General features: G+C 41.6%; 1 protein-coding gene across 14 annotated transcripts in view; it reads right to left on the reverse strand.

Annotated features, from left to right (window-relative positions):
- GRIP1 (glutamate receptor interacting protein 1) overlaps positions 1 to 11810 on the reverse strand; it is a 331858-nt gene that overhangs the window by 185670 nt on the left and 134378 nt on the right. The gene's annotated exons all lie outside the window — the stretch shown is intronic.

Here is an 11810-nt window from a genome sequence, read left to right on the forward strand (position 1 = left end):
GTGCCAGTATGCAGTGTATTACGGCACCAGTTCCATCAGCCAGAGCGGGGGATCGCCGAAAAGCTGCTCAACAGCTCAGCAATCTTACAAAAGAAGCTCAACAACTGTTGAGGGCTCCCAAAAATAGGGGTCATCTTATACATGGGTCGTGTTATACACGGAAAAATACGGTATATATTTTTCTGATTCTGACTCCTTTTCCTTATATTTGGATGCATATGCCAGAATAGAAAATAGACATGAATCTTCCAAGTTGAAGACACAAGTATTTAAATTGCTACCTTTCTTGATAAAATACACAGGAGTAAATAATGTGACCCCTGAAAGGAGGAAGGGACTGCGCTCCCACTTGAACACATTTTGCAAAGGAAAGGAGATCTCAGTGCATGTACTTGACACTTGACTGGTGTGAAACCAGAGTGTAGAAATAATATTTTAAGGAATAGCCCTTACAACCTGTACTTAAAATACATGCAGATCTGATTGAATGCTCTGGCTCTGGGGTGTTGTTATTATGGGGTAGTCAGGGGAGGAATCTGCTGATCGCTTGCATTAGGTCCCAGTTCTCCTGTCCCTTCTCCTCGTTTTCCCCAAAACACTTTCTTTTTCTCTTACTTTGCTTTTAGGGGTGCTGGACATGCTGCTAAGCACAGTGCTGATGAGACCCAGCCATCTCAATTTGCTCAGAGGCCCAATTTTGTACGTATATGTATAAATTAACACATGGATTGTTTTGTGTCATGCGCCTGCATCTTGAGTCTTTTAAGTACCTAGCAGCATCCCTACTGTAAATTATGAATGTGCCTTTGCATTTGTAGAATTTCATTTGCACTGACAAATCTGAACTTGGGAACACTATGAGGCCATTTCGCAATGTGTTGTGGATCCCATAAACCCAGTTGTACAGAGCTAGATTGGCAGGAGAAGTCCTAAGGGAATAACTAGGAAGACTTTGAGTTAGGAGGTGAGGACAGCTGGGACAGTAATCTGGATGAGAGTCCTGCTCCAGAGCCATTGGACAGCCCAGAAATGGAGTGTGAGATTCCCACAGTAGCCAGGGAGCCTGACAGCCAATCAGCAGAGCTAGCCATGTCAGAGGGTTGGGTTCAAGATCCATGGCCCAGGATGTACCACCATCAGCACGGGGACGAACAGCTTCCCCTGTGACAGGCCCTACCACTTTAAAAGTAGAGAGGACATGTCAAGTGTTCGGACAATGTCTTTGTTGATGCCTAGCTATGTATTTTAGTTTCTGCCAATGTACCTTCTGAGCTTTGTAACCTGCTAATGTGGAATTCACACACTTAATTCTTTGGCAAGACTTCTTGCATTTCCTGAGCCAAAAGTCTGAATCTTTTGTCCAAGGGTGGAAGCCAGGACAGTGCACACCCAAATTCAGTCACATGGTATCAACTCAAGATGAAAGACCAATGTAATGGGGGGAAAGAGTTCACAGCTGCCATGGGAATGGGCTCAGCTTCATAATGGAAATGACAAATGCGCATGCCAGTGGAACAAACACTGCATCAAGCATCAGCCTTGCCTTGTCCGCCATGATTCAGGCAGGCAGTCCACCATCATGAATTTTTAAAAGCACTACATGAATATTTATGCATTTATTTGCTCATTCATCACCTTAATTTTTCAGGAAAGGCTTGGTGTGTTTTTTAAGCGTGAAATTGTTATAGAGATGGGAGAATGGTTCTTTGTGACATCATAGAGGACCAGCCGAGCAGAATAATGAAGAGCCAATTCCTGTTCTTTTCAGAGCTCAAGTCAGGTGACAAGCCAGTGTAAACTAAACATGGCAAGGCGGCTTTCAACCGAAACACACCACTTAATTCATGATACGTCTGTCTTCTCTCCCACATTCTTCAGGAACATCAAATTATCCCACTAGGCATTTATCACTGGGAAACCACAGTGCTGTGCCTGATTCTCCCACTAATTGTTTTTCACCGGAGCTCTGATATGTCACCTTACAATTCTCGCTTGCTTTATCATCCATCATGACGTGCTTACATTATTCCTTGCCTTATAACACTGAAGATTAAATATTGAATGAGTTCAGTTGGCCGTCTGTGCTGCATATACTAAATGCTGGGGCTAGAAAATAATATTAAATGTATTTTTTTTAAAAAATGTTTCATAAATGTTTTATACATAAATGTAGGTGGATACTTCCAAAAATGCATCCCCAAATAATTTGATGTATGTCTGATAGGAGACAAAAAGGAGATATTAAATCAGGTACCTGACAAAACTCAAGAAAATATGTGTATCTGTCATTCATTTCATATTTTGTATCCTGCTTTTCTTTCCCAAGGGAAAACCAAAGTGGCTGCACACATATAGGAATAAACAGTATATGCAGCAGTGGCTAAATAAAATTTCTACAGTATGCCTGACTATTACAGATACAGTGTAAAATTAAATTTTAAAATGTGCCATGATTTCTTAAGGTATTAAGATAAGTGTCTATAAATTAAAACCTTGGAATTGAGCTAGTGCATTATTACATACCCTCCAATATTTATCCGATGGAAATAGGGACATCCCATTCAATAATGATAATTTTACTATTTATACCCTAAACATCTTACTGGGTTGCCACTCTGGGCAGCTTCCAACATATATAAAAACATAATAAAACATTAAACATTTTTAAAACTTCCCTATATAGAATTGCCTTCAGATGGCTTAGGGGATCGGATAACTTCATACCCTCCAACATTTCTCCTATGAAAATAGGGACATCCTAAGGAAAAGTGAGACATTCCCAGATTAAATCATAAACCGGGACAGCTTCTCTAAATCATGGATGTCCCTAGAAAATAGGGACACTTGGAGGGTCTGCTATTACCTAGCATGAGAAAAACAAACTAAACACCTTTAAGCAGAAATAGTGGGAAGGTTCCTAATTCACATATAGACACAAAAAGTTTAATATATCGAAATAGCATAATGATGTCAGAATAGACGTTGACACTTAATGATGGAACTTCATGAATGTACATGTGTAGAACAATCCTACACTCACATTACTTGAGGAGGGTGTGTGTGGATAAGATATGCCAGCTATGCCAGCAGAATGGGTGCTCAGACTGGGAGGTTGGGGAGGAAGAAAAGAGGAAAGGTGGAAAACACTCTGTAAAAACAGCAGATCACAGCATCCCTGGGAACTCTGCAATATTCCGTAATGAGGGGTCTATTCTCACAAGCAGAGAGAGAGAGAAAATGGGCTCCTGTTGATAGGGGACATTTTGCTAATGGCACAGCCACCCGTAGCCCCACAGGTACTAGACCCCTGGCATCATCACTACAGAAAAGGACAGAAATCCCCTCATGCTACTTCCAACCACTGTTCTATGAGCACAATGTACACAAAGGGAAGGAAGGAGAAAACACACACAGCACAGCACCTGCATAGCTCCCCTGGCAGGACATCTTCAGAGAGGACCTGCAGTCCTTCTGAAGCAATGTTTTCCTGAGAGGAGAGGACTCTTTCGTCAAGCTGCCACAGGGAATGGCTACCTCATACAACAAAATACCAGCCATAGACGCTCACTGACAGCAGCAACATCTAGTAAGAGACTCTACAGGACAGGTGGTCAGGAAGCAGGAGTCTGAGACCCAACAGGGGAAGGGGTGAACATGGCCTTACTCACCTTATACATTCCTGTTCACTCCCTGCCCAGTCAGCCACAGAAGCAGCCGGGAATTGAACACATAGAATCATATAGCTTGACATCAAATGTCCAACCTCCCAGCCAATGAAATAAGTGAAATAGAGGATCCTTGAATGAGTGGTCAACCTCTAACAAAAGAGAGCTCACAACCTTACAAGGCAGTCTGTTCTATAGTCAAACAGCTTACATGGCCCGAAAGTTATTCCTGTTTTTTAGTATAAATCCCCTTTCTTGTCTGGACCCAGTGGTGCCTGCTGGCACAAAAGAAAATAAATTTGCTCCATCACCTATTTGATGGATATGACTTCCTAACAGGGTCTTCTAACCCTGCCAAGGTGAGTTAGAGAGGGAGCCCCACATCCAGGTACATTTGAGCCAATTATCAGAAGCACTGCATGGACCAATAGCCTGGCCCCTGCATGCTTCCCCCAGTGTTTTGGTCCTTCTATTCAGCAACCCAGCATATTAAAAGAATAAAGATGTTAAAAAATTAAGTACCCTGAGACAGAAAAGATGGTGATGGTGTTTAACTTTGCTGTGGCATAATTAAAAAATGGCCTACAAGACCCCATCATTGTTAACTGTTAAAACAAATTCAAGAAAATGCAGGTGGATAGCAGCATATAAACACGAATAAATTCAGAGCAGCACATTCTAAATTGGAAAGCCTGCTGAAAATGCCACAAGTGATTTTGAATTTTCCTTCAGTTTTATAAGCAGTTTACCACATGGCATGTGATATTAGAAACTTCTATGGGAGTTATTTAGAAGGGTATGTCCTATTCCTATCCCATCAATCACTATTCGGTCTGGACAAGACACTTATATTTACTGAAAAAAGCAGAACACTGGAAGTTGTTTTCTAGTTGGTTCATCTAGCCTAGTCTACTGCCATCCATGTTGCCCTGGGCTCTTTTGGGAGGAAGGACAGAATATAAATTCAATAAATCAATCAATAATACTGTCAACTCTGATAAACAGAGGCCATTTCAGACAGAAATGCATTTCAATCCTCCTACTAAATTAATTTAACTGGAGATTGGAACTGGGACATTGTACATGCATTTTGTGCAGTCCTTTGGGAAGGGTTGCAGTTCAATGCAAGAGCACATGGTTAGCATGCAAGAAGTTCCAAGTTTAATCCCTAGTATGTCCAGTTACAGCTGGGAAAAGACTATTGCCTGAACCTCAGGAGAGATGAAGCCAGTCTGACCTCTATGGATCAATAGTCTGGCTTTACATAAGGCTTCTGCTTCCTGTTTATCTCCAATATAATAGGTGTGGCAGTTTCAGGATGCGGCTTGTGAGTGCAGTGGGAACGAGCACAACCAGCACACATTAGTGGGTTGAAACAGGCCACAACTTTATTTGGTTTATACAGCAAGTAAGCAAGGTTGTCATGGCAGTAGGGCAATGACCTAGTCTTCATTCCAATCAGCACTTGTTGCAATAGAATAGTACCTTGTGCCTCACTTCCTGAAAACACTAAAAAATAATGGTCAATTATGGTTTGTTATGATCCTTGAGAACAGCAACACTTTCCTGCTAACAGGCTGTTTCTGGAAGGCATTAAAATCCAACAATGAACTGAAGATAAAAAGAAACTCTTCTACTTTTGCTGCCTGGATAACTGCAGAGGTATGTGACCATTATATCAGCTCAGATGTCCCCCACACGTAAGCCAGTTAGCTGTCACAATAAACCCAATTTCTTAACTGATCCAAACTGTAGAAACTCAAAAGGTATTGTTTAGCATACTATCTCACTCTTTTTATTCAACATTATTCCTAAAAACTAAATATAGATATCCTCTCTTATAAAAAATAATAAGGCCTCTCCTCCTCCCGGAGGGGAGGCATTGTAAGCGGGAGGCGATTCCCGCGTCACGCAGGGGGCGTTCTGCCCCCTGCCCCATTCACATGGCTGGTGTGCCATGCCCCCGGTTGAGCTCCCAATCGGGGGGCTTGGTGGGGGGCGTGGTTTGCTGCTCAAATGCAGCCGCGCCAGCAATTCTGCCCATTGCGCTCACCTTTTCGCATCAAGTCACCCACCCACGACTCCCTTTAGGGCTTAGCTTTTCTCTTGACCCTGCTATGGACCTATGGTTGGTCGCCCAGGTTGCCCAGGGGGCCTGGTAGGAATTTTTTCCAACTGGCAAATTGGCACCGGCCTTTTGGTTTTTTTTGCCTACCTTGTAGCAATCGTCACAATTTCCTTGGTATTTGGCGGTTAGGCATTGGAATGTGTTGTTGGTGTGTGGAAGGGCAAGGTGTGGCCATCGCCTACCCTTTCAATTTTGGGTATTCCGTTAAAGGAATCCGGCGGTCGTGGGTCCTGTCCGATGCCCTGTGTGGCGGGGGGCCATGGCATGACCCTCGGTGATATCAGGGGAGAGCTTATAGTTGTATTAGCATCAACAGGCTCCCCCGACTGGTGGTTAACCCCTCTTCAGACTCACCCCTCTCCGAGTGGGTGTAGTCAAAACTTCCGTGGTCCAATGCCTAAGCCAATACCTTCTCACATGCTGTAATCAATAACGTTGCAGCCTTTTCTTGCCCATTAGCCTTATACACTGTGTCCACATGTCTTTATTCCACCAAGGGGGATCGGACCCTCGAATCACAATATTCATTCCAGTAAACAGAAGCAATTCAAGCTTCTTAAAATCTAAGGGGACGCGGGTGGCGCTGTGGGCTAAAGCCTCAGCGCCTAGGGCTTGCCGATCGAAAGGTCGGCGGTTCGAATCCCCGCGGCGGGGTGCGCTCCCGCTGTTCGGTCCCAGCGCCTGCCCACCTAGCAGTTCAAAAGCACCCCCGGGTGCAAGTAGATAAATAGGTACCGCTTACCAGCGGGAAGGTAAACGGCGTTCCGTGTGCGGCTCTGGCTCGCCAGAGCAGCGATGTCACGCTGGCCACGTGACCCGGAAGTGTCCCCGGACAGCGCTGGCCCCCGGCCAATAAATGTGAGATGGGCGCACAAACCCCACAGTCTGTCAAGACTGGCCCGTTCGGGCAGGGGTACCTTTACCTTTACCTAAAATCTAATAATAATTCTATTAAAACAACACACAGGTTATAAACATTGTATATTGGGCCAACAGACATACAATTGTAACTATGCCAATACAATATATACATGGTAATATTAATGCTCAAATAAAGCATATTGACTCATATCTGACTCAGACCTGACACTATTGCCTTAAAAAAAAAAATGCAGTATACATTATACATTTCACTTATATACTGGGCCAGTTTATCCAGTCTACTGTTCTCTTAATGTGAACTCTCCAGGTATGCATTTTCTGCATGAAACCCAGACAATTTTTACACAGTTGTGCCATAAAGCTCTATGATCACAGCAACTGGAAAATATGTTGTTGAGAGAATTTGAAAATTGCTGCCAAACATAACTGCAACCAGCCAGTTCCCAATGCAGAATCAAAATTAAAGGAGCACGAGGCCTCTCAGGTTATTATAGCAAGAGTGCATTGAAAAAGCAAGCATTCATAGAAAAGGAACACTTGACTGAAACAGCCCCTACTCCTACCTGCTGTTAAGTAACATACTCTGTTTGAAAACATAGTATGTTTCTTTCACTTTTATAATAGACCGGGGGTTAAGCTAACTGAATTGTGATGCTCCATTCGTCTTGATCCTAAAACTCAGTGAGTGGTTCCCCAACATCCCCACCCACTGTCACAGACCACTTGAAAATTGCTGAGGGTCTTGGGGGACTGCATTATTATTTTTCTGCCTGTTGGAACAATTGTAGTATGTTGTATTAGATGATGTATGGTTTTTAACTGTATTTTTGTTTTATTTCTTGTATGGCTCAAAATTTAACAGTTGGTGGATGTGTAAGTTTATATACAGTGGGACCTTGGTTCTCAAACTTAATCCTTTCTGGAAGTCTATTCCAAAACCAAAGCGTTCCAAAACCAAGGCGCGCTTTCCCATAGAAAGTAATGCAAAATGGATTAAACCGTTCCAGGCTTTTCAAAACAACCCCTAAAACAGCAATTTAACATGAATTTTACCATCTAACGAGACCATTGATCCATAAAATGAAAGCCATAAACAATGTACTGCAGTCACACAATCAATCAATCAGTAGCTGAACTGGGTTCCACAGTCACAAAAACAAAAGAGCTGCAAAAATAAAAACACAAAATAAATAGCAAAAACAGACAGACTTCAGCATAACACTCAAATCGGAAGCGTAACACTCAAAAAAGTTCGCAAACCAGAACACTTACTTCCGGGTTTGCAGTGTTTGGGTTCCAAGTTGTTTGAGTATCAAGGCGTTTGAGAATCAAGGAACCACTGTAATTGACTTTAAACTTTTTTAATTAATTTTTTTTTATAAGAACTGTATTCTACTCCTCAGTGCTAAAAGTCTGCCGTTCCTATTAGCATTATTCTTTTTAATATGATTGTCTGATTTCATACTCACTCCCATTTCTTTTAAACAAATATATTATTCATTTCAATTGCCCATTACATAATTAATGTAATTTCCCTAGCTTTCTAAAAAGGATATTGAATTGTTGATATTACAATCCTGAGCAGTTTGTGTATACCTGTGTTTCATTTTGCAGTCGATGTCATTTGGGGGAGTTGCTCATTGTAATTCATCATGTGAAAATGGATTTCCTAGGATGTCCTTCAGAGTTGCATTAAAATACCACATACAGTATTCCCGGATTGTCATAATGCTGTAAGGAATCCCCGCCCTGCCCCCATATACAAGAACCCAGTATTCTAGGCACCAACTTGACACCTCACACAAACTGTACACATTTGGAGTGTGTGTAGTAGGTACTTTAAAAACATTTGTTTTGCTACTGCTGCCAAGGTTATAGGTTTTTAGGTGGATTGGATCAGGACCCCAAACTGGGTACTAGCCATTGCCTATTTCTTCAATTTCATTAGTCATTTTAATTAATAAAAGAAAACTCTGAGATGAACATAATGTTTAACTATCTTGGCTCAATAAATCAAAGACAAATTAGGACCAATTTACAATATTTTTGCAGGATACTTGCTGCTCCAAAAACACTCCCCTGCTATACGTTTCCACATTGCATCAGCAGGAGGACTGGATGTTGAGAGGTGTCAGGAGACATAATATATTGGTGGGAGAAGAGAATGGGGTCCCTAGTGGAATTTTATGCTGTTAAGGCCGGGTGTTGTGGTTTTTTGTTTTTAATGCTGCTCTGTTGATTTTAGTGATGGTTCACATCCTGTGGATGGATATCAATCAGTCCTGGTGAAATGCAGAATCTACATTTATAAAGGAATATGTAAAATCGTCCCAAAGGTCTGAGAATAAGGAAGTGATTCGATCTGATACATTAGAATACAGATTCTTGCAATACTGAGTTTTCCCCTGGCATGCTACCTAGAGAATGACCACAGAAATGGAAAGCTCAAGGAAAGCCTTTCTAGGTAGAAAAATGCAGGGGAATATCATCAGATACAGTGGTGCCCCGCAAGACGAATGCCTCGCAATACAAAAAACTCGCTAGACGAAAGTTTTTTCCGTTCGCGATTTGCCTCGCAAGACGAATTTCCCCTATGGGCTTGCTTCGCAAGACGAAAACGTCTCGCGACTTTTTTTCTTTGACTTAAAACAAAGACATGTTTTGTTTATAAAGTTAATTTATTTTCCCTTAAATTTTTGAACTGCTCTTTACAGTATGTGTGACTTTAAAGAGCAGTTAATAAACTGTTGTTGTACCAAATTTGGCTTTGTTTGGACTTTTTTTGACCATAGGAACGCATTAATTGATTTTCAATGCATTCCTATGGGATTTCGTGCTTCGCAAGACGAAAAATTCGCTAGACAACAAAAATTGCGGAACGAATTAATTTCGTCTTGCGGGGCACCACTGTATAGTGCAATAGGATTGAAGGGTTGGTTTGGATGGTGCCGGTGGTTTTGTATCTACAGAATGAAAGCCTGTACAAGAGGGAACCTATTGAAGTGGCCAAACCAGACTCCTTGTCAAGATAATGGCCCTGGCCAAGTCCGTTATCTGCATGTATAAAGAAGGTGCTGAAGAACAGATGTGTTGCCATAGAGACAACGGGTGATGCTTCAAGGAGGAGGAGGAGGAGGAGGAGGAGGAGGAGGGGGGGATGGGCCCTCTCCCTACCTAACTGACTCTGCTGTTCACATCCTAGAAAAGAGAGCAATAGGTCAGGGAACCTAGTGTATGTATGAATCTCATATGCTGATACTGAGAGCTGGGAAGACAATGGCTTTGCAGGGACCCCATAGAAATCCAATAGGGAGGCAAAATCTGTTGGAATGTTAATGATGCGAGCGCTTCCATCTACATTGTACTCAGGTTGTATATATGTGTATCTCAATCCATATATCCTAAAGATACCACAGTCTCCATGGACCATCATTCAAGGGAAACTGAACCCTAAGTAAGCACAATGGAACCCCTAGGGTAGCTTGGAGACTGGGATGAACTAGCTCCTGGATTTTTGCCTTAATGAGTATTCATTTAAAAATACTTTATCATTATTATTATTATTAGCATTAGCATTTTAGAATTTTTGTTGTCGTTTATTATGATTTTACACTTCAGGTGCTTACAAAGGAATTCTTTTTATTGCAACAGATTCTGTTTATTCAACACAACATCCAGCTCTAATACACTGCAGGTTTTGACATTTCTCCACAGCATGTGACTTCTGAAATAAGGTTACATTTGTAAAACAGAATTATTTTGCTTAGGTATGAACTGCATGACATGAAATTCTGTAAAACAGTGTTTATTTCCGTTCCCTCTCGTGTTACATTTCATAATAACACAGCCAACATGAAGTTAATTAGAAGGAAGTATCGGGCAACCAAATATAACCCACCGAATTCTGCTCCAATCCATAGCCTACTGTACGGAATGAGTAAATATAAGACAGATAATTTACTCTGCTGTTTCCCCATTTTTTTATACAACTGTAGTGCATTATTTACAGCTGGTTCATCAGACCTAATGAAATGGCATTTTAGTGTGCATAGAAGTACATAGAAGAGGCAGTTCAAAACCAACAAAGTAAATTTAATTAAAAAGTGTTCATTTTTTAAATATAAGGCACACTCCTAGAAAATCCCCCATGTCCTCCAGATATATTGCTATGGTTCTAGTAATACAGCCTTAAAACAATTTAGTCAGTTGGGCTATTGTGTGCTTAATGTTTGTTATAATTCTGTTTATTTTTGTTAATTATTTACTACTTCAATTTAATTATATAAATATACCCAAAGGCATTTTGATATTGGGCAATGATTAATTCAACAGCATTTTATGATGCTTCTCAACAGCAAAGAGTGGGTAACTTTAAACACAATGGATACAATCCATGTTGAAGTTGATGATAAACATTCAACTGATTTTAATTGAAATGAATTGCGCTCAGTGTGCTTGAATAGTCAAGCAGCTGGATGTACACAGGCATGAAAATGTAAATAAAAATATGCAAATTATAACCAGGTGTAGTCTTCATCTGTGAAAGTAGAAGTATTTTAGGTGAACACAGACACAGCTTCCTGACAACACACATCTGATTTCAGAACCATAATTTTAAGCATAATCCTATGTAGGTCTACTCAGAAATAAGCACCACAGTGTGTGCGTAGCAGGGGTGAAGAACCTCATTCCTGGGAGCCAAATACAGCTCTCCGTCTGGCCCATGAAGTCCCCACAAAGTTGCCAAGAAGGAAATGTGGCCCTCAGACTGAAGAAGGTTCACCACCCCTGGTGTATAGGCATTCTTGCTGTGGTGCCTGTCCAGCCATGCTCTTTCTTGCCCTCTCCTTCTCTCACCTCTCTGCTTTTAGCTCTGGCCCAGCTAGTCTCTGCTTTGGTGCAGCATCTCCAGTTCTGAGAGCAACAGTTGGCCTTCTCACCTCCCATCTCTTTTTCTTTTGGATCTCTATTCTCCTTTGCTCTTTCATGCTCCCCTCCCTCTCTCCGTATTCCTCTTGCATTGGTAAGACACTTCCAGCTTTCCCAGGGTATGGCCACTCCTGTAGCTCTTTCCTATTGCTTCCTCTGAACTTCCTTTGGGCAGACTCTCATGTTCTGTCATTGCTTCCAGGGAC

This window comes from Podarcis vaucheri (genome assembly GCF_965113315.1).
Source record: "Podarcis vaucheri genome assembly, chromosome: 10".
Lineage (NCBI taxonomy): Eukaryota > Metazoa > Chordata > Lepidosauria > Squamata > Lacertidae > Podarcis > Podarcis vaucheri.